Below are 25,500 nucleotides of genomic sequence, written 5' to 3'. Positions count from 1 at the left end.
ACGCTTATAGGTGAAAATGAACAGTGATTTTGCCTATCCCCATCACCGTCCAAAGTTCATCGTGCGATTACTATTGTCTTATAGTATTTTATTTTTCATTTTTTTTCTACAAATTAGAATGATCTGAAATTTAGATCGTGTATTTATAAGAAATAGGGGAATATTTGAAATATATAAAAAAATATTTTACGTGAAAAATATTGATCAAAATACTCCCAAAATATTTTGGGGGTACTTTGGTCAATTTTATTTTTACGGATAATTGTTTTTATATTTTTTTTAGATGCGCCTTAAAAAGATGTACATACCTTCCAAATTTGAGGTCATTTCGATTTTTAGAATAAATAAATAAAAATAAAACACTACAAAAAAATAGTGACCGCGCGATGAAATTTGGACGATGATGAGGGTAGGCAAAATCACTATTCATTTTTACCTATATATATATATATATATATATAATGATTTCATACAACGATTGTATCATAATATAATACAACCACACTTCTAGAAAACCATATTTATAGTATTTGTATGACCCAAAATGTTCACACACACTCTTTTCATCTTAATAATCAATCCCCCTAAAAATAAGTTTAATTTGGACCCTAGATATGGTCAAAATTAGTCCCTTACATCAATAAATCTAGGGCATTCATCTGGTGAATTTTAAGATCTTGGTCGTTACAATCTCAAAATCATTTTTTTAAAAAAAAAATTATTCATCTAATGATAATAAAACCATCTAAAAAAATTGGAAAAGAAAAAATTCTTCTAAGGCCTAGATCAAAACATCTTATCAAAATGGATGACCTATGTTAATTGGGCTAAAAAAATACTTCTAAGTTCTATTTTAAAATTTTTATTTTTTTGTGATTATTCATTAGAATGGTTAGAGTTTATATTTCAAAATTTGGATCAATCAAACCCCTCAAAATACAAAGGTTGGGGACGTGATGGGTGTATTTATCAAAACAATCATTACTTTTTTATTAAAAAATTAATTAAATGGGTAACTTTACCATCAATCAAAAGTAAATTTGAAATTTCTACAAAAGTACATTGACATTTGGGAAATTAGTGTCTTGGAACTTTATTTGTAAAGTGCTCTTTTCCTTTAGTTAAAATTTTAACTTTACCTCTTATAAAAATGATAAAAGTATCATTTGTCTTGTAATTGGTTGAAAACTTTTGATTGTGAGGTTTTAGACTAAAATTTTAGGTTGTTTTTACCCCTGACCTTTCCTTAATGTTTTCGAAAAAGTCTCAAACTGTTCGTATTGATCCCACTGGCAAAGCCATCGACAAATTTGTTAAGAACATAATGATCTTAGCATGTTTTAGCATCCAAATTTCGGGGCTTTTGAGAATTGAAACTCCGATTGCCATTCTTTGCTGTTCTCCCTCCTATCTCAACCTTTGTCATTTCTTTCATATTGTTCATAATTGATCCCACTAGCAAAACCCTATACAAATTTGTTTGATCAACAACAAAATATGAAGAGATCCGAGCTTAATCATTTTTTGAAAAAATGCCTCAACCATGTGAATAATATTTTTATTATAAATAACTAACAATATGTATTGCTAAGATTTCTACTCTAGATTGTATTAGATTTCATTTAGATAATTTTTGTTAATTTTCTCCTTATTTTAATGAAATCGATATTTTCTTGCTCAATTCTTTAATTTTTTGAATTATTCCTTGGATTTTGAAAAATATATTTTGTAAATATTATGCTCAATGTTCTTAGTGTTTTTTTCTCTAGATTATTTTAGATAATTTATAATTTTTGTTTGTTGGTTTTCTCCCAAAATTCCATAAACCTATGTTTTTTGGTTAGTTTTGTATTTTTTTGAGAAAAAGCTCGATTTTTCTAATATTTTTTGACAAATTGGATTCCTTTTTTTGTTTTTTTTTTTTTACAGATTTCCCGATTGAATTTTTTGGTTAATCAACAATTAGATATTGGGTATTTTTATTATTTTTAATCATAAATATTGTGTATTTTCGAAAAAGTACAATTTTGAAATTTAGTGCATTATATATTATGAAATGATCGCATTCCACTCAGAGAAGTGCCTAACTCTCGGTATTAAAAAAGCATCGACAAATTCATCACAATATATAATTTTTTATCAAATTTTTATTTACAAAACAATTCATTTTGATTTCTTAAAATTTATTAATTCGATGTGCCTGAATCGGTTCAAGTCCGCCGGTTCACTGGGTTGTTTGTGAACTTATCGGTGACCGACACCCAATCTAGTTTGCTAAACCTTGATAATTAAATGTCATTAGAAAGAAAAAAAAATTTGATTCCCAAAGAAGCAAATGTGGATGTTACTATACTTGAGCGATTTTCCTTGTTAAAGAAGCTAAGAAGATCACTAATTACTTGAGTGTGCAAGTTTCTAGTACCTCTTTAAAAAATATTTAAAAGACACCCAAATTGTCTCTTGCCCAGGGTTAGAACGCTAAACACTCAAGGGGATTTCAATAATTTAAATGAATCAGGAGGCCCCAAATAAATGACTTTAGTATACAAATACTTAAAAATTGATTAAAATACCCCTTTATGTTCATGCTGGAAGGGGTAAATCACTTTTGAATTTTCATTTCAAGCATGTAGCTGCTAAAAAATGTGATTAAAAATCATAAAAGTGCTCTTATTCAAGGTTGAGAGCCCTAGCATACAAGGGCAGGTGAATAATTCTAACCACTTAGGAGGCCCTAACCAAATAATGGGAGTATCCAAAATTAAGGGATGCTTTTGCTTGCTCACGGTTCCCAACCATGAAAGGGATGATTTAGGTTATTTTTTGGAGTATATTTTTAATGTGGTACTAGAGTAAAATGAAAATTTAAAAATACGTGTCGTAATATATATTGAGTCTTTTGACCCTAAGGATTTTGGAAGGAGAAGATTTATTGTGAAAATAAGGAGGGTTCCTTGATTAAAGCGAAAAAGATATGCTGCTCTCGTGAGTGTATATTGTCCATTTGCTCCCTAAGGTAAAACTTGACCTATGAGTATCTTTTAGTCACCAACTTCTGGATATGTAACCTTTTAAACCTAGGGACACAGGTCAAAAAAAATAAATCAATCAATCAATCAAATTTCGCACTCTATGTGCTTGAAAGAAATATAGTCCCAAAGTTAAACGGGAGCCATCCAATCTTTAGAGGGTGTGATCAAGCTGTTGAAGAATTTAGCTTTTATTTTTAGTTTTTAAAATGATCATGTGGTAATTCTTAGGTGGATCCTAAATTTTAGATAAAAAAAATATTTCCAATTAAATCGTTTCCCGGAGCAAATTAATGTACAATATGCTCCCATATAAACATACTATAAGCATTCTTGATTAGAAAGACCCACAACTAGTACATTAGGTGCGACCGTGAAACTGTCACGTCAAATCTAGAACCAAGAGTATGGGATAACTCCCTATCCTATCCTTCCCTTCAAGTCCACCATTATCTATTTCTTTTGATTAGCTTTTAAAAACATATTGGAATCAGTTGATCAAGTTGGGATGTGCGGGACCATCCTAGTTCCCTTCGGAAGCAGGTCTCGGCATAATATTTGGTGGAACCAATTAGTTCTATTTGGCTATTTGAATTGGGAAACACCACTACGTATTGGCAATTTCTTGTATAGCTTTTTTTATGTTAAAAATTGTTTAGCTTCAAGATGGGTTTTAATCTTTCTTTATATCCTTCGGATCGCCTTGAATCAAGCAATCCGGTTGAAATCTAAAATCCAATTGTCAAGGAAAGGACCGATTCAAGTCTAGTTCCATTTTATAAGACCTACTTGTATACAGTTTTATGTGCACTCGTAATGTAACAGTTATATAAGAATGGGGTTTCTATGAGTGAGTTGACTCATATTGTATATATGCGAGCTTCCTCTCTAATTTAGTTAAAGATGGATTTTTAATTCAAAATTTTAGAGATTCATGATCTAGGCTAAGATGATCGTGAATATGAAAAATAAAATAAAAATTTCAACATTCAAAATATGATTCTTTTAGGAATATTTTTACCCGTCTATGTTTATTTAGCCTGGTGGAATTTTTATGAGCTCGGACGACTCACAAACAACTTTTCCTTTGCATAATACTTTTACTCAGAGCAAGAAAGATGTGGGAAACATGATCATCCTTTAATTCTAGCTAATTACAACGTTACTGACAAATACAAATTGAAAGTTGTGAAAATCTTAATTTTTATTTGATTTAGTAGATTATAATGAAATTCTGAAGGATCCAAATTAGTGTAGCATAATTATAAGATGGAAAGGTAGACGAGAAGAATGTTCATGTTTGGTACAAGTAGTTTACATTCACATCTCATTAAGTACGAATTTGACGACAATGGGGTATTTATTGATTTTTCAAACTTTGTGACAAACCCAGAACCATCCAATTTCACATCTAATAACTCGGAATGATCACCCCATCTTCTACTGGAAGTCAACAACCACTATTTGGCAGTATAAAATCCTCAATTCACACACATTGAATTTGAATAAGTAGGGCAAGTTTTGGTGTTTCCATGCACTATATCAAGGCAGTGGCAAAAATTATGTATCCAGATATTTTGTCTAGATTTGTTCCAAAGCTTTTTTGGGTTGAAGCAGTTCGCACCACTGCCCACCTAATAAAAGTTATGTCTTCTTCGGTCTTATCTGAGTGCTCACCTTTTGAGACGTTTTTTTTCGCCCCCATAATTACTCTAGCCTTCGTGTTTTTTATTGTACTTGCTTTTTTGTTGCCTGCATCTGAGCGAGATAAATTATCCCCCAAAGCTATGAAGTGTTGTTTTTGGGATATCCTGATTATCAAAAAGGGTATAGGTGCTACGATCCATAAACAAAGAGACTTCGAATATCTAGACATGTTGTATTATGTGAGCACATGCTTTCTTTCTGATTTTGCTTTTCTTATTCGTTTTCTGATAATGATTCATCACCTTCTGCACCTTAGTCTTCAGATTCTATCTTTGAAACAAATTCCCAGGAGGTAGACCATTATGTTGCTACTCCAGATCCTAGTCAAGCACGTGCACTTGTTGATCGTGTACATATGCCTCTTGTGCGCCATAGTACACGTACCTTTGTTCTGCCTTCTCGATTTTTTTGATCTTATTCTTTTTCTGATAATGATTCATCACCTTCTGCACCTTAGTCTTCAGATTCTATCTCTGAAACAAATTCCCAGGAGGTAGACCATTATGTTGCTACTCCATATCCCAATCAAGCACCTGCACTTGCTGATCATGTACATATGCCTCTTGTGCGCCATAGTACACGTATCTTTGTTCTGCCTTCTCGATTTGTTGATTATAAAACCTACTTACCTCGGCATCAAGCCTTTCTTGCCTCCATTCGATTTTATTTTAAAACAAAAACCCACAAACAAGCTGCCAACTAAGTAGAATGGCAGCAAACAATGGCAGAAGAACTAAATGCCTTTGATTGGATGCACGCTTAGGATCTAATCCCTCTTTCAATAGGAAACACTGCACAGAACAAGATACTATAATTTTACAAGGTCTAAGTTTCCATTATCATCTAACCCCTTCACAAACCACTGACGATGTAGAAAAATAGGCAGGGGCTCGTCATCCCCACTGAATTACCTAAAAAAAAAAAAAATGGTACTGAAAATTCACAAAAATAGCATATCCGTGTGACTGGTTCTGTAAGTCCGGCTTTTGTTTTTCTACTTAAACCACAAAACTCGGCATGAGGCCTATCTTTTTCAAGCCGCATGTTCTGGCTTATGCCAATCAGTTACATGTAAGTTCAGGAAATATGTACCAATTTCTTAAAATTGAGCAAACCCAATAGAAAATGCTTAAAAAATTGTATATTTTAACTCAATTGTGGTCAAATAAACCTCAGAGATGGTACAACAAGTGACGTGTCCAAGCCACCGCTGCAGGCTAAAACCACTTTATTAAGATTCCCATGCAATCCTGTCCTCTTGACAGTCACATGTGTGTTTGTCTCATCACTAGTCACTGCCATCTTAATCATTTTAATAACTGCATTAAAACATAAAAGAACAGTTAAGCACTAAATGTGCATAACAATATATTTAAAAAATTTATTTTCAAAATTTTCAAGTATTTATAGATCTGTTCAAATTGTATTAAATTTAATAATAAAAAAAAAAATAGATTTTGAAAGTATCATCGGTCTTTTACGTTAAAACAATTTTTCGAAAACAAAATATAGAGGTGCAACTTACTTCTGCGCACAAGGACATGCTCCCTATTGATCCACCTCCATGAATACTGACGCATAAATCAATCAAAAGTCAAATCCCAACCTAACAACTTATTGTTTGTTTCAAATTCTTCATGATTAAACCATCTATCGAAGCCCGATTAAATTTTCTCGACAAAGTCAAAAGTTTGAAGTGATCGAACCACAAAATCTTTGGATTTTTCACAATCCAAATTCGTAGTTGAGATCCAACACATTCTTTGAATTTTAATAAAGAATTTCTTTGAGGATTTTGATCTAGAAAGAGTTAGGATCTATCCAAACTTGGTACTTAATTTGTTTAGCGACATTTATATAACTTTTAATTTTTTTTCTCTCAGATCATAATTTTTAGGAGGAATTTTAAGAATACAAGCTGTTTATTATAATGTATTGTATGTTTTTTTGTTTCTAATATTGGGTTGCGTTAAGTGGGGTTTAGATAATATTTTAGCAATATTTTTATTTAGTTTAATTTTTTTATCTCTATGTAGGGTTTTTGTTAAAAATTTAAAAAATATCCTATATTTATTGTAAATATATTGTCAACTGACTTCTCTTTTTCCAGGTTTTATTAGGTGGGTTTTAGATACTTTTTACATAATAATTACATTAGTTTAAACATAATAATACATTTGCGTCTAGCTGTTGGTTATAGGCACGCTTGGACAAGACTGGGACTAGGATGGGTGAACTCGAAGGAAGTCCTTGTGTTGCACTTCGAGTAGGGCCATGTCATCCCCACTGATTTCTCCTTATTATATATATATATATATATATATATATATATTCGCTGCGAGAATTTTTTGTATCTTATATTCATTATTTTCAAAATAGTAGCCTCACACATGACATCTTTTTATTTTCATTTTATTTGTAGGTTCTATTTGCCTTACTTCACTGGCGGGACTGGACAAAACATAATAGGAGGGATAAACTTCTATGTAATATGAAAATTTTATGGTCACCTTAAGGCAAAGGGGTGACCTTGTGCCTGTTTGCCGCTGAAGTGCCATTTTATGGATGTCGAGATTTACTACATCTTATTACATTGTGAAATGATTGTGGGACACTTAGAAAGAAACTGCATTTTCGTTATTCACATCTTTTCAAAAATTTAATCAAAATATGCTACATATTTTATCAAAGTTTTCCATAAATCCACTTATTTTGATTTTTAGAATTGTATGCAATCAGACTATTTACTTTTGATACAAGGATGTCACAATTAGTTACAACCATCCCATGTGAAATTTGATAGCTTGGGTATGTCACAAAGTTCAAGAAATTTTTGTTTGGAGTTTGAGCTTGGTCAATGGATTAAATACAACCATCTAATTTCACATTCAATGGTCAATATCAATTGTGACAAATTTGTACCAAAGATAAATGGTCTCATTATATACTTTTCCTTGTTCAAAATCTCTTTAATTATGCTTTCTGGCTCAATGAGGCCAAAATTGGTCGAACCTATCCAAGTTGGCTGGTTCACTTAGTCGACTGGGACCTAGTAGATGACCTATTAACCTATAACCAGTTTTTTAAACATTGGTTTAGATAATCGTTCCATATCGAATACATGGGCATAGCAAAATTTAAGCCCTGGGTAAAATGATAGGGAAATATTAAAACATGGGTGCAGTTGGAATACAGACGCTTCTGTAGATGTAGAGGTACGGTGCCCTTCAAATTTTATCATGGTATATAAATTTGATGTAAAATATTATTAGGATTATCCCAAGATCTATCTCTATATCTAATTATAAAATTTTAAATTTAAAACATGGTTAAAATCAAGTATATCTATAAATATAAGAAAATCTTGAAAATGGACGGTGTAGATTATACGTTGTAAAGTGCACTATTTTTTAGACTTAAAATCTTTTATTTTACATAGTCATACATCTCGATGTCGAGATGATCAATCAAAAGGTTTTTCAATATTAAAACTACATTTTCCGATGGATTTTTGAGGGGCATCCGTAGTTCTACATTATACGGTAGCATCCTTATAAACTTTTTCCTTAAAAACATTATGCGACATAATGTGTAACTATTGTTTTAGAAAGCAGTCCATTCCAGAATAACTATCTTGAAACAAAAGTCTTCCTGATATGAAACATTGATATTGCAGAAATCATAAAAGAGAGTTTTTCTCAAAACAACTGAGAATTCAAAGGCTGATGAGAGACGGAGAGACTCAATAAATCTTCGAGACAAAGGAAAGTAGTTGGGGATCAGATTCGAGCCTCGCAATCTCGGTCTCAGGTAAACTGATCCAAGCTTCAATGCCATCTCCAAACTTGGTATCCATGAGAACCACTATGTTCTTATAGAATCGGAAGTTCATGGCCATCCATTCCGGCCTTCCCCAACCAAAATCCATTTCATAAATCCCCAATCTACACCAAGTAGTGAATTGGAGCATGTTCTCGATCCCATTGACCCGTGGACTTTGCAACTCCAAATCTCCCTCTTCGTTTCTCTCATCAACTACTCTCATGAGTCGATGAGTAAAAAAGGATTAGAGGAACATAGATATTTGGCGTTAAGTGGTCTACCAAGGAGAGGTTCAAGCGATGCAGGTGAGGAGTGGCAGAGGATGGCTTGATGATGTGGGATCTAAGAACATTGACCTTTAACATCTTTGCCAAGGGGAGCTTTTGATTCATATACATTCACATATGTATATATACTATTGAGTTGACAAGAATCATATGTATATATATATATATAATGGAACCAGCGTCTCTAAAATAGTGTAAGATTATGGGGGAGATCAGCTGGCCAATGTTTAGCCCGATTAATGCTGCCCTTTTGGTGCAAGCACGCTCCATAACCAAAAAAAATAGTGACGGAAGGGGCTCAGCTGGTGGTGATAGGATTCCCACACCGAGTTACCACATCGTGGTATCTATGTTTATCGCTAATACCCCAATTTAACACGTTCAAAATGCGACTCCCTATTGGGCTTGTCTTTTCTACTTAATTACCCAAAAAAAAAAAAAAACAAACAAATAGTGTAAAATAATAGGGGATTTTACCTGGAGTACAAAACACATACACTTTCTCCATCAAAATACCTACTTAGAAGTACTTTTTTAAGGATGAGTTTTGACAATCTCGAATTTTAAAATCTGCTTCAGAATCGTTGTATAAGTATGTTCTTGCAAAACGAATCTTGACTTCTTAAACACACAGAGCAGTATCTTCTAAATTTTAATTCTTAAACACCAGATCATCTATAATTTGAAAGGTTAATGTTCAATCTTAGGACATTATTTTTGTCTACCAAAAGTAGTGTATAGAATATTGTTTTGGAAAGTACACAAAGAGGCCATTACCTTTAATATAGGGAGGTCACAATCACTTTTATCCATCAGATTTCAAATCCGGTGGTTGTGTGTGTGTCATTGACTAAACTCAAAATTCAAAAAAAATAAGGCCATCAAATTTTAATTCAGTCATTCTTCTTGTACTCGAGTTTCACTTTGACTCAAGCATTAAGAAGGAGCCAACTACGGGGTTCACCTCCAAAGAACAATACAAAATCATAAATGAAAAAGATAATCAAAATAGAGTGGGGTGAACAATCACTCCTCACAATAGCCAAATAGGGTATTCACGCGTCATACTTCCAAAGGAATTAACGTAGAATGAATACCATAACTTATTCCATTAACGGGGAAAGCCTTATGAGTTTATCCATCCCAACCAAAGATTGAGGGATTAGGAAACCGAGAGTGATTCATAGGAAGAAAATCAAGGTCCAAGTGGAGTAGTTCAAAAGAAAAATCAAATAGAATTCAACGATCATTGTCAGAGAGATATTGGATGCCAACCTGAGGCAAGGAAAATCTGAGGGTAACCAATAATAGAACCTTTAAGCCTCTTGAAGAAGGAAAAGATGATCGAATTCCTACATAGTCCTTGGATGAAGTACCACAAAAGAGAAACAAAAAAAAAGAGCTCCACCGACTCATTTACTTCGCCTCTTCCTTCGTCATCTTCATCTTCATCTTCTTCTTCTCAAATAAAAAATAAAAATCTGCTAGGTTGAAAATCTGAATGGAACCCCAAGCGTTGAGAAAAAATATCACCGGGCTTAATACCTAAAAGGAACAACAGGGCGATAAAACAAAAAAAAAATTCCGAAAGGAACCCCAAGTGTTAGAAAAAAAGCTACGGGGCTGAATAGCCAAAAGGGAGCCCGGGGCAATGAAAAAAAAAAGTTATATCTCTTTTCCATCTCTTCTTTAAAGTCTTTTTTCTCTCTAAACATCTTCTCATCCCTTTTCTTGTATCCAAATGGTGGCAAAAGAAAAATCAATGAGCATATAGTGAAGGACCTTGATCATCTGGACTTGGAAAGGTAAGTGGGGAGGAACAAAACTGCAAATCCACATAAATTTTGAGTACTCAGGGGCAATATCTTGTATTAACTGAGACATTGGTTTACTCGACAACTTCATAGAATTCTCCTTTGAATTGAACTATAAGAGCCATGGTTGGAACATAAAGGAATACTTGATGATTCCTTGTTCCAAAGACCCAATCAAGAACCCAACAAGCTCATGTCTTCAAAAAAAATAGTAATAAAGAAAATGGGCAACACGGTGTTGGATAAGCTCACTGCAGCAATATAGGATAAGTGAGGATAAATACACATACTTAAGGTCCATTAATAATTGGACAACCGACAGATCTACCGCTTAGACCACAATACATCATTACAACTATAATCCAGCAAAATAAGAAACTCAATGTAGGAAAATCAATATTTTGTAATCCACAAATAGGAAATTTAATATCTTGCTACTATAATCGTCAACATGTGGGTATAATTGATGAATGTCGGGTTTCTTAAGAGTTCAGCTGATTATAAAAAAGGGATCTTTAGGTACAATAGTTGTACTCATTTATGTTAATCATATTATCATTACAGGTAATATTTAAGAAAGAATCATGAAACTTAAAAATTATCTTCACAAGAAATTTGACATCAAGGACCTTGGTCAACTAAAGTATTTTCTCGACATTAAAGTAGCACAATAAAAAGATGGACTCTTCATTTCTCAAAAGAAATATGTCCTATACCTGTTGAAAGAAACTGATAAACGGGGAGTCAAACTCGTTAACCTCCCTGTTGATATTAATTGCAAGTATAATTCAACAAATGGTAATCTCTTGAAGATGTGGGTTGTTTTCAGAGACTTATAGGCAGAATGATTTATTTGATTGTGACACGACAAGATATAATATATGTAGTTAGCCTTGTGTGCCAATTTATGCGTGCTCCTAGATCATATCATATAGTGGTTGTCAATAGGATTATCATATATCTTAAATTGTCACCCGACATAATCATTTAGATGAAACAGAATGTCCACATTAATATGACTAGTTATTCTGATGTTGACATGGCAGGTAGTCCAATTGACAGGAGGCCTACTACTGGCCATTTGTATATTGATCAAAGAAACCTTAATTAATTTGAAAAGAAAAAAGAAAACTTAATTACTTTGAAAAGCAAAAAAAAATATAGTTGCTCTATCCAGTGCAGAGGCCGAATACAAAGCTATGACTTCAACTATAAGTGAATTAATATGGCTAAAATCACTATTTTGAGATATGAGGTTCCCAACGGTCAATCCAATGGAGATGTTATGTAATAATCGCCTCCAATCCAGTCTTTAATGAAAGAACCAAGCATATAGAAGTTGACTTACACTTTGTGAGAGAAAATATTTAGTGAAAAAGTATTAGCACTCTTTATGTTCGAATTGAAGACCAATTTGCAGACATGTTTACCAAAACTATTGCAAGTGCAAAAGTCCAACTACTGTCCAAGTTGGGCATCGTAGATATACCCACCAATTTGAAGGGGAGTGTTGACGGTAATACTAGCAAGATATTAAGTTTCCAATCTTGTGGATTACAATATATTGAGTTTCCTATTTTGTTTCATAGTTGTAATGAGATTTGTTTTCTAAAAGACATGATTCATAACTTTATAGATCTATGGTAAACCAGAGTAATCCTATGAATGAGAAACTGATTTACCCTCCATGGAGGTAGGCACCATTAATGAACCATGTATATGTCTTGTTGATATTTTTCTCTCTCGCTTGTCATTAATTCTTTTATTGCAAAATATACAGCCTCCCTCTTAGACTGCTTCCAACTTCTCCTTGAGATGACTAACACGTTCTTGAATTTTAGCTATGAGGCAACCTGCCATGGCCATGGTACTGCATTGTGATACCATTTATCACGAGGACAGTTTTTCATGATCAAATCCGTACGAATCTTGCGAAAGTCGAATTTGGAGCAGCGAATGGAGAACTTCCATAAAAAGCGTAACATATAAAAAAAAAAAGTCCAAACTCATTTATTTATTTTAAGGGTAAATCAGTAGAAGGCCTCTTACCCATATTTTGCATTAATCGATAAAATTAATTGATTACCGGGGTTTATTAGAATCGCACAAAACCGTTCATATCAGTTATCGTGTAGGCAAGGGGTTATAAAGCCTCGAGAATCCAAAGCCTACGCAGGCAAATATAGAGCGTACAGGCTGACTTGCCGGAGTCAGCATGAGACCCAAGCAGATACCGACGTGTTTCAAACTTACTGAGGCGATTCTACATCGAATCGGCAAAACAAGCGTTCTTGGCATAACTGCCATAATCGTGTAACAAACCAAAACATACGTAATGTCTAGGATAACCTTATTTCAACTTTCTGGTACAATGCCAGTTTTTTTTCCATGCATACATATTGATTTTCGATGGCCAGCTAAAGCACCATTTGGCCCCTTATTTTTCTCTCGATTCTATAATCGTAGTTTAGGAAACAAAGACTCAACCATGGGGCTCGGCCCTAGGCTGAGACGAGTAACTCAGACTACGTTACTTTGCCTATGTCGGATGAACTCAAACCAAGCCAAAAAGGGTTAAAAAATATATATTAAAAATCATTAAAAATTAAAAATATGTTTGAAGTGAAATTAAACAAAACACATTTAAATGAGGTTAAAAAAGTAGTCAGATTTTGAAAAATATCAATTTGTGACAGGGGTACTTGAAAAATAATCCAAAAAGAAAGGAAAATGTAAAAAGAAAGATTATTGGCCAAAAAAAACATATTCCAACTACATTTCTTGTTTTTTGGGTTATTTTCTATTTTATTTTCTTTCAGATCCCTGAGTCCGCCATCCAACTCGGTTGACTCGGACACACCAAGGTCGCCAAGGCAGATTCATCCAGGGAGCCCGCATTGGATTGCCCGAAGTATCTGCCACTGTATGACATACCAATCTCATGCACTAGAGAAAGTCTTCTAAGCAAGTCTTCTACGGGTATTGATGAAATAAGAAAACCCTCAATGAGGGAATCCTGCGATTCATATCATGTGGAGTTTGCATCCATGTCATGTTCATGTGAAGAAAGTAAATTTGCATTTGAGCGGTGATAATTTATTTGCTAAGTTAGGGTGGAAAAATATTAAAAATTAAAAATAAACAATTTGAATACCACACCCGGGCGCAAAGGCCGGAAGGTTTGCTCTTCCTTTTTTTTTAAATTTTTAATTATTTAAATTTTTTTTTTTTTGGTTGTCTTTCTTCCTTGAATGTTACACAATGGGAAATCCCTCTTTGGAGCTTCAGTCACAAAGCTCCACAAGTGGCATCACCGACTTGTACAACACATTTATATCTGACTGCTATTCATCGATCTAAATGGACGGTGGAAAGCTTTAGTTATAAACTTACCTTCAAACAATCTCCCAATAAAATAAAATAAAATCCTACACTTCAAACTGTTTTATTTTTTAATTTGTTAAACAAATCATTTTAAACTTGAAATTTGGGGAATGCCCAATTATTAGAGGTTCGCAGCTACTAAAAGTAAAAATATTTGTCGTAAATAAAATAACAAAAAAATCCCGGCAAATTATGCAGGTATTTTGGTCGATTTTTTTATGGAAGTAGTCGGTTTACGATGCTCCCGTGGGAGCGTACTGCACATTTACTCCCTGACGCAAAAGTATTATTTGGGACAATTTTTTTGGAAAAATACAAGAAAAAACTTCAAAACTATATTTTTTATGCAACTTATGTCCAACCAAACTTTTTCTCTCACTTTTTTTTCCAAAATATACTTTCTATACAAAAACCGCCCAACCAAATTAAAAATAAAAAATGCCCAAACTACTCTCTATTACTTTTACCTTACCCATGCCTCTCTTTCCTCTATCCCACCAAAATCGGGGCCCCGGCACTGTGTAAGTGCCGTCCAGCAGTAGCGCTTCGGAACTGTGTAAAGTTCGGTTCGACAGTAGGGCTCCGACACTATGTAAAGTATGGTCCCGTAGTAGGGTTCCGGCACTGTGTAAAGTGTCGTCAGACAATTGAAAAGGGGTGTTCCGGCAGTTGCAAAGGGCGGTCCGGTGAGCTCCGGCAATGTGATGGTGCGCTCCGGCAATGGGGTACTGGGTCCAAAACTAAACATCAAATCTATCCAAAATGACTTTTGTGTATGTTAAGGGCATTTTCGTCTTTAAAAAAATAAACATTTACCTTGGGGGTATTTGCATAGAATGTTTGTTTTGGAAAAAAAAGTGAGAGAAAAAGTTGAGTTGGGGGTAAGTTGCATAGAAAGTATAGTCTAGGGGGTTTTTTATAAGTTCTCTAATTTTTTAGTACGAAGTGGACCACCTAAGAATTACTAAATGATTATTTAAAAAAAAAAAAAACAAATGAATTTGAGTTTTCTGAAACTTAGATCTTGCTCTTTAAAAATTGTAGGGTCTTTTTTCAATCTTACTATTTAGAGATTTCATTATTATTAATTTTTGTAACACGGTTAATATACCAGTTGAAGAGGTCACATTTACAAAACTTAGATTCCTAGAAGTACTCCTGCATTGGATTTTACCACACGGAGAGAACAAAATCCTTGTGCTTTTAATTGAGGGAAAGGATTATATAAAGATGAGGCCCTAAACAATCAAATTAAGTTGCATCTCAAAAACTTATTAGAATAGAAGAGGTTATTTCAATGCTGAAAAGCCCTCAAATTTGATAGCCTCTAACTCAAGATTTGACATAAGAAAATGTAGATTTTAAGTCTTAGAAATAATGCATCGTGTAATGCATTATCTAGACCGTCAATTTTTAAGTGTTCAGATATCTGCTCAAGCTACACTATTTTTAAGTAATTAAATTTTGTTATTAGAGATGAAGATAAATTTTCACGCTATCATAAAAATTGATGATACTGAATCAAAATATTTCGATACTATTTAAATGAGCGACTTAATTTTATTGTCTAGGACCCCAATCTTATGCAAACCGCACCTTTTATTGAGTATGCCTCTTATGAGTGCAATAGCTCAAAATAATTCATAAAATAAAAAAGGATGAGGTTTTTATATGTTCTTGGCTTTATTGTAACAAAATAAAACCTCAAATCCTCATCCAAAAAGCACTTTCAGAACTGTACTTCTCAACGATGGCTCTAAAATCAATATTCAATACCGACAATGAAATTCTAAATTTAAAAAGCGGTACAAATCATTCTGACCTTTGAAAACTTATTTTTTGGGCGAAATGGAGAATCTAGATAATTTATTATAATAACTATATTTTTAGAGCTTGAAACTTTTTTTTTACCACCATAATATTCAAGCCAAGATGATTGATGTATATGTTTTCTAATGCTTGAATTACAATTTTTTATGGATGAGTTTTCTATAAGGTCTAGGCTTTATATAAACAAAATAATGCCTCACCTCAAATCCTTGTCCAGAAAGACTTTCAGCGACAAAAATATTTATGATAGCTCTAAAATCAATTTCCAACATCGAAATTAAAATTTGAAACTCAAAAACTTGCACAGATCTTGCCGATCTATGAACACTTATTTTTAACGAAAAACAAATGGCCTCGATAATGTGCTACAATATACATTATTTTTAGAGCTTGAAATCCAATTTGTTTTAACAACCATAATGTCCAAGTCGAGATAATCATTGTAAAGGTTTTCCAATGCTTGACTTGCAATTTTGAATGAATTATAAGGTGGGGATTTCTTATTTTGATATCAAACTATTTTACAATTTTTATGTTACTTACCAAACCATTTTCCAATAAACAAAATGAAAAAATATGTACTTTGACCCATCCAAGGTATGATCAAATTACGACATTATGAAATGGGCAAGCTTTCTATGCTTCCCCTACAACATAAAACTTGTATGCTTCCCCTTATCCAATTGTCCATTTTGAATGGAGGGCAAAGATTGCCCAATCATAATGCCATGACTCTACTCTATTTTATTTTTATTTTTTTATAGAAAATATTTTGATGCTAAATTTTGGGCATCCAACCCTCTATTAAACTCGCACATGTAAGAAGTATAAAAAAAATATTCTCAATAAAATAAAATTACCAAAATATCCCTGAAAGTTTAAAAAGGTATTTTGGTAATTTTATTTTATTGAAAAGTTATCTTTAAATATTTTTTATAGGTGCGCCCCAATGAGAAGATGGCACGTACTAAATTTCATATTCATATAATTTTATTAAAAAATTAAAAATAAAATGCTCTGATCTATCGGATCTAAGATCAAACGATGAATAACTCACTTGATCAAAATTGAACGGCTAGATAACAGGAGAAGCATAGATCTATATGCTGTAGGGGAAGTATAATGAAACACTTCGCTAGTTTCATGGAACACTTTACAAGTCCAGAAGTGGAGTCATGTAGGACAGCTGGTGATAATATTTGCCCAATTTAGAAGGACATAACATGTGATCGGTTCATTCTCTACGGTATTGACCCACAATTTAACGTTATTTTGTAGGGAGTTGACGAGGGCGGCATTATATCTCGCGAAGTCCTCGTGTATTAAAGATTGGGAAAAGTTTTTATGGAGCGGAGACTCTAAACAATTAACTTAGAACCTACTTCAAAAACATCACTAAAAAAGGTTGTTTTGATACTCAAATTTATCATTTTGATACCAAGATGTATGGACATGAGAAAAAAATGAATTTCAACTTTTGAAAATAGTGTATTTTGTAATGCAGTTTTGGACTGTCAATTTTCAAGATTTTTAAGTTTTCATAGATCTACTTGATCTACACTATTTTTGAAGCTTTAAACTTTATAAATAGAAATAAAAATATATTTTAAAGTTATCACAAAGATTTCTAATATTGAAACCACATTTATGGATAAAAGTAGCTCCAATTTGATTGTTTAGAGACTAGGCTCTATACAAAGCTCACCTCATCGTATGAAGTCAGTCTCCTATTTGGACGGCTGCACTTATAAAATAGGATGGGATTTCTGCATATGCACACTCCCACTAAAATTTATCGTAAGAATAGATTTTTAATCCAAAATTTTGGGATTCATGACCTACGTTAACATGACCATAAATATTAAATATTTGTACACCGTCTAATTTCATTTTAGCCACTTGGGTTCGGTACGCTCTTGAACCACGCAACAGACCATATAAAATTGAAGGAGAGCGGAAATGATGGAGAAAAGACAAATTAGGGAGCCTTGCTCTAGTGTATTTTTTTTTTCTTTCTTTCTTTTTTTTCTTTTTTTTTTAATAACTTTTTTTTTTCTTTTAACAAACGCAATGATCTTTATTGATTATGGAAAGTACATCAGAAAATAACAACTACGAGGGCAAAATAAGAATGTGATCAGTGTAAACCCCATTTTTAGGAATCTGCCATGTCATTGGCTTTGCTATAAACATAATGAAAAGCAACTACCTGACTCTGACAATATCCATCATTTCGAGCCAATACTTCCTTAAGAACAATAGATGACTCCATTTTCCAGAGCACCCATTAATCACATTCAAAGAGTCTTCTTCTACCGGCCAACCTAAATTAGCACAACGATCCTTCAAAACCTTTTGCAATGTAATACCACTAACATCTCAGCACAATTTGCCGTAGCAATGCCATAAGGATCATAAAAGGAGAAAATTTCTATGCCTCTCGAATCGCTTACCACTCCACCAAAACCAGTAAGGCCTGAATTAGCCATAGAACTCCTATCAAAATTAAGCTTAACACAACCATGAAGAGGAGTTATCCATCTCCCTAGAGGTCTAATTTTCAACAATGGCTGAAAAATCAGGGAGTGAAGGCTAAAGAGAATATCAGTTTTTGACACCCCAATACCTTATTTAGTATTGGATAACCGGAACCGCACATTAAGTGAAAACTTTTACCTAATACAAACAAGCTCTAAATGTACACCTTCGAACGTTCTCCTCTTCCTTTCCAGCCAAACTTCCCATAAAATTGATACCCTATAGATCTTCCAAATAATTACTGCTTTATTTGGCAAAGTAGGAATTGATAGTTAATAAAAAATAATTGTATGCCTTTGAGGCAAAGAAAGAGGGCGCCCTACTAGTTGAAAATCCCATATCCACAAACTGAATGTGAATTTACAATGAATAAACATTTGGTCCCCACTCTCTTCATCGTCTTTGCACAAACTACATATATTGACAATATGCCTACCCCGTCTTCTCAAGTTACCTACTGTCAATAGTTTGTCCTGCCACATAGCCCAAAGGAAACATTGCATTTTATGAGGAATTCTCCACTTCCAAAATGAGTTGAGATTAGATTGCTCCCATCTCAATTTATCACGAAAAAAGATATGATAAACAAATCTCACCGAGAAGGCCCCATCAGATGTTAGCTCCCATACTACTTCCTCTACTTGATTATGAGAAACATACACTTTAGACAACTCTTCCATAAGATTAGAAAATTATGTAATCAGCAAATCCGGTAATCTGTTATAAATGAACTGAATGTCCCAATTTACCCGCTGCATTTCACCCTCAAATAGCTCACAACCTTTCAAATTCTCGTTTACAGCCTTTTTGTAGAGGACCTGAAACCAGATCTTTAAGACAATATCACCCAACTATTTATGATTCCAAAAGTCTATCATAGCACCATTTCCGACTTCCCACCAAATATTACACACTACCACATTCTTATTGAGATAAATACCCTTCCAAATCTACGATTGGGCTCATCCACCTCGTCCTTTACCCATGTATCCTGCATGAATTTTACAATTTTTCAAATTTTAGGGTTGCCTCTAGTTTAACATGCTAATCCTATGTTCTAGAAACTAACGATTGATGATCTTGGCATGGAGGCGCCATGTAGTATGAAGGTTTCTAGTCTTGGAACTTATTTATTATGTATAGAAAATTGAGATAAAATTCCTTAATTTAACTATACTTAAAAAAATGATATTAGTTTTATAGTTTAGCTGATATCTCTTTTGATGGTGGTTTCCTCTGTCCAAAATTTTCCTGTTTGAGAACTCCAACTTCTCAATCAGGGACAAGTCACTTTTTGGCAGTTTTGAAACATGAATTAGTTTAGAACTTGAATGTTCCAGACCAGCTCACATGTCTGTTATTTATTCAACACTGGTCCAGAGTTTGCTATCGTGCAATGGTAAGTTTAGAACAGAGTTAAAAAAAAGAAAAAGCAAAAAAAGGAATAGGTATATCAGGTCAAATAAGGAAGTACTCTAGTTTGGAACTTCGAGTTTCAAATCGTGGTATTTATAAAAAATTAAAAAAAGAAGAAGAAAAATTAAAAAAAAATTAGAAATTTACATAAACAATGAAAATGGGAGAAGTTTTTTTAGTGGAAATCTTATTCTAAATATTTGAACGGCTCCATGTAGTTAACTTAGTAGGCCAGGAAACCAAATGTTAAGAGAATTATTGGAATGCAGACCTCTCTACTAATACTTTAAAAGATAGATTTTTTTTGGGGGGCATGTAACTTCTCGAATACCTCCTCACCTCTCTATGAAAAGTGCTCCAACCAAGAAACCCTAACTGCATATTCCCTCCAGGAGAAATTAAGAACTCTCAGGTCAATTATTGAGGTTAATGATTTGTGATGTGCACTATCATCTTGGTTCTAGTAATCAAATGAGAGAGAGAATTTAGGGGGTCGAATTGAACATTCGACATGCAAAAGAGAATATTTGGTTTAAAAACAAAGCAAAAAGATCAGGTCTATAAAAAGTATGTAATCTCCATCTGATTGTTGTATACAGTGTTTTTCTTATCATTTCTAGTGCCTTAGGAGTTAGGACACGAACTTCTGTAACAATATATAACAAGATGTATACTTGGTTGAGAGCGGGCAACCTAAAGATTGCAACATGGACGTCCTTTTTTTGTTTTTTTTTGGTTTGATAAATCAGCTAGCAAAGTTTCCAATCATTAACGGGCCCCTTAGTTTGAATGGTACTATTTTATTCAGCGAGTGATTGAAGGAGAGAGGGAGATCATATCCAAACATTTGCAACAGTGTGAATTTTTCCATGTTTCACACAGTTATCTAATGGTGATGACTCTTGTAGTTAGAAAAAAAAATAGTGCTGATTGTTTACCTTTTCCTTAATGATGATTCCACATCATGCTACTCTTTCATGCTAATCATTAAAAAAATGATCAACATCTCTTTAAAAGAAACCTGATTAAGAACACTGACATCAACATGGACCTCTTCTTAAGATGAATTCTCCAAATACCAGATCTTACCATTTCGAATAATGTAATCCCAGTTGGGTAATTACCTTATAAATAAAATATTATAACAATTTTCAAAGAAAAGTAATGAATTTTCCGAATAATTAAAACGTGCCGACCAAATTTATGAGGACTGCATTTCGAAAGATGGCGGGTGTCTAATTGAGCCTTGCCAAGTATCTATGTTGAGTAGGTAATTGTATTTTCTTCTTCCTTATTTTAATTTTTTATTGTTGTCTATTTATTTATGTATTAACAGCACTAGACGTAATAAGCGATAATCAGTAAAACCCATTCATTTTCTGCCTATGTTCGTCTTACAGCTAATGTATTTGATCGGTTGATTGGAATAAGATTAAACCTGCGGTGAGGCATCACATGCCCGGCCTCGTAGCCCTCAAGTAACCCTGACTCCATAAAAAAACAATGCCCTCTATTTAGACAAGGACCCACTTTCTATGCGGCCATCCCGCATATTGTAGAAATGCATGATTGGAAATAAGTATATTTTTTAAATATAATTTTATTTTAATTTTTAGTGAATATATAATATTTAACATGAAGATCATGAAAAAAAATAAAAAATTGACTATTAGAAATAATAATTATATTAAAAAAATATTTTGACTGTTAATTTCAGTCGTTTTAAGATGAATCACATATTTGCATCTATCTTTAAGATGAATGTTTTATACCTCTAGACCCCACATTGCAGAAATGTGGTCTAGCGTGCCTGAACAATTTTCCTTTAGATAAAGAAGTTGAAACCGACAAAGTTTTCTAGGGTCCTGCTTATGTTTAGGGCGTGCTTGGCTTGCTTTGTGGCGACCCGGGCCTAGCCTGACCTGTCCTAGGATCACATTTTGTTACCCAATGTTCAATGCTTAGTTTTTCAAGACCAGGCCGGTCGGGCCAGGGTAGACGTCGACCCAAAAGACACGTAAAAAGGGCCACAAAGGAATCGTTACCTTAGAGAGGAATTTTGTTGAAAGCTCTTACGAGCAGACAAACCTTGTTGAAAGCCATAGTGAGAAATTTTCTATCTTATGATGGCATCTGAACTAGTTTCTCTTGCATCAGGCATCTGTATATGTAATTGCATCACCAACCTATAGTTGTAATCAGTTGAAACTCATTCTTCTCATAATTCAAATAAAACTTACGCCAAGGGAACTAATAAAAAACGATACTTTTTTATAATTCTTCTCATAATTCAAAAAAAAAAAGATTTTGAATTTCTAAACACTTAAGCTTTGACAACCCCAAGGTTAGAGTGTTCAATCTTGTAACGTTTTCTCGGCTGGGTCCACTCAGACTTGTCCCCTTTGGTTAGACGAGTACCCATATGCAACTTGTGGTATGTAAGAAAAATAAAAAAAATTCATAAAAACTTGTGGTTAGACGAGTACCCATATGCAATTTGTGGTATGTAAGAAAAATAAAAAAATTCATAAAAATAAATAAAAATAGGTAGTTGATATATAAAATTCTTTTATGTATTTCTCGCAAATATTAGTGAGTTTTTCTTAACATATGCCCGATTTTTTTGTTTTCCTATTTTTTGGGATTTTTAAAATATCTCCAACTGTAAATCAAGTTTTCTAATTGTATTTCTGAAGACGTTTTTTGAGCCCATTTGGTTTCTAGTTTTGTTTTCTATTTAATAATTTATTTTTTTATTTTATTTTAATTTTTTCATTTATTTTTATTTTGATATAGCTACATCCATTTGCTTATTATTTTCTTTTTGAAGGGAGGAGATTGTAGCATGTGATTGCTTGATTTTGTAGTTCGGGTGGTATTTCTCCAACCCAACTCTGCTAACTGCTAAGCCATGCTGCCAAAAGCCAATATTCACTGCTTTCTATCTTATTTTCACTGGATTAAATGTTTGTTTCTCTGTCTTGTATTTGTGGTATTGGCAGGATATGATCGGTGGGGGAACTGAAACATCATACGTTAGGCTATGTCGGAGCTCATCAGGAACCCGAGAATAATGAGGAAAGCTCAAGAAGAACTCAGAAACACAATTGGGGAAAAACCAATGGTCGAAGAGAGTGATTTACCTTAATTGACCTACCTCAAATGCATCATTAAGGAAATCTTTAGGTTCCATACCCAGATTCCTATTATAGCCCGAGTTTCACGCGAGGATTGCATAATTGGTGGCTACCATGTACCAGCTGGAACAAGGGTTATGGTGAATGCTTGGGGAATAGGAAGAAGTGCAAAAATCTGGGAAAATCCAGATCAATTTATACCAGAGAGATTTGAGAAAAGCACAATTGATTTCAAAGGCCAAGATTTTGAACTCATACCATTTGGTGCAGGGCGAAGGGGTTGCCCTGGCATATCATACGCAAACTCAGTGATCGAAATTGTTCTCGCTCAACTTTTGTTTCATTTTGATTGGGAGCTTCCAAATGGAACCAAGCCAGAGGAACTTGACATGACAGAAAATACTTCAGTAGTGAGACAGAAAAAGTCGGATCTTATTCTAGTTGCAAAGCCTAGATGTCCCCGTTCCAAGCTCCATGTTTCACAATCATCACCATCTGAATCCGGAGATCATTAAGGTAGTAGAAGCCCATTGCTAACTGATGAATGAGACTTCAGAATAAACCATGCTCTGTATCATGCTTCTGGTGGGGATGTAAAATTATTGTTTTGGTTCATTGCGAATTGGCCTGGTCCAGAACATGCATGGAAGTTCCTCAAATATGTTACATGGCTTCTTTTGTGATAATTGAATTGTCCCCATATTTAGAAAGATGGTACATGGCCTTAATGAGTAATTCAATGATATTTATGGTGGTCTTAAATTTGACTTCTATAAACGTTACTAATAAGGACATTTATGAGGAGGACAAACGGGGGTGGTGCTGTAATATTCCTATGAAAATAAAATAAGAAAAGGATTTCTCTTCAAATGTTGCGGTATATTTTAAGGGTGTATTTTGAGGGATTGTTTACAAAAAGACCGTTTATCTTTTGTACATAGAGATCAAAATTATTTTTTTTAAGTTTTCATAGATCTGCTCGATCTACACTACTTTTGAAGCTTTAAATCAGTGGTTTAAAAAACAGATCTGAGCGTCAGATCGGGCACCTCAAAAACCCATCCGGATCGGTGAATCGGCAATCCAGATCAGGAGTCGGCCGAATCGGTCAGATTAAGCCTTAAAAAAAATAAAAAAACTCATTATAAATGTTATTTTTTAATAATCCAATAAGCAATATGGGTATTACATTATTAACTTTCATTTTTAATCAATTTGCAAATAATTAAGATATGTTTTCTCTGTATGAACTTATATTAACCATTAAATTTGCATCACATAAAACAAAAACATAGAATTACTATGGATAAAGTATATAATCATATATAGACTACAATAAATAATGGATTTAATCGATGAAAAATGGCCACTAAAATCTCGAATTGGAGGAAAATCTTAATCCACTAAACAAAAAAAAAAAAAACCAAATTATTACGACCTAACTAACTATAATCCAAAATTATTACAACCTATCTAACTATAATATTATATATTGCAACGAAAATTGTTGGTTTATATTTTATTATATAAATAGTAACAAATTTAAAATATTTTATGATATCATTTAATTTAAACTGTATTATTGACAACAGTAAGAAAAATAATATATTACAAGATTTATAATGCAAATAAATAAATAAATAAAATATTTGATTATCAATATAGAAATTATTCGAATGCGCATCAATTTTCGAATAACACTTCAAATTTTCAAGAATATAATTTTTTAAAATTCTATAATAAATTTAATGGAAGAGATTGTTAGAGACAAAAAGATATTTCAAATGTGCATGAATCATTTCTTAAAATTAATATTCCTAAATTTATGTTAAAGCTTACCATATTATAAAAATAAAAATTATAATTAAATCAGTTATTCTTAGTTTGAATAAAAAAATATTTGTTGAATTAAGAAATATCTTTTATTTTTTTTAAAAGAAATACTTTTATTTTTTTTTTGAGATAAAATATGATATTTGTTGTATTACTGTTTTTTTTTTGACAAGAAAAAAAAGAAGGCGTTATATTACCTTTTTTTTTGCTTGTTGTATTACTTTTTATTTTTGTACAAGAAAATAATGTTGTTGGTGACTTTTATTTTTTATACCTTTTATTTTGTTTTCTTGACAAGAAATATTTATTTTATTACCATTTTTTTTACAAGATAAAAAAGAAGATGTATGGTCTTTTTTATTTTTTAGCAAGAAATGCTTGTTGTATTAGTTTTTATTTATTTTTTATTTTTTTGATGATATTATTTTCTTCATTTTTTTTTTTTATGACAAAAGTAAAAACCTATCTAGTTTTTTTTTTATGATATTATTATTATTAATATTATTAATATTATTATTATTATTATTATTTTATGAAGACAAAAAGTGAATTGCACAATTGCGTCCGAAATTCGAGCATGGACATCACACATAGAAACATTGCTGCTAACCACCACAGCCCTTCATGCGCTGCTAAAGAGTCTTCTACAATAATTACTCATATTGAATGACTTTTCAACATAATATCCCTTAGCACAAGTCCC

At 32.9% G+C, this 25,500-nt stretch overlaps 1 long non-coding RNA gene across 1 annotated transcript; it reads right to left on the bottom strand.

The window, feature by feature from the left end:
• Window positions 1-22,761: 22,761 nt before the first annotated feature.
• LOC148781804 (uncharacterized) lies at window positions 22,762-23,442 on the bottom strand. Its single transcript, XR_016057006.1, has 2 exons — window positions 23,223-23,442; window positions 22,762-23,139 (listed from the first exon to the last, which is right to left on the bottom strand). It is a non-coding gene; the product is annotated as an uncharacterized LOC148781804 (long non-coding RNA).
• Window positions 23,443-25,500: the final 2,058 nt, after the last annotated feature.

This window comes from Amborella trichopoda, chromosome 6, assembly GCF_054954075.1.
Source record: "Amborella trichopoda isolate Santa Cruz 75 chromosome 6, AtrichopodaSantaCruz75HAP2 v2.0, whole genome shotgun sequence".
Lineage (NCBI taxonomy): Eukaryota > Viridiplantae > Streptophyta > Magnoliopsida > Amborellales > Amborellaceae > Amborella > Amborella trichopoda.
Note: the sequence above shows the minus strand (reverse complement) of the source record. Positions and strands in the feature narration are given on the sequence as shown.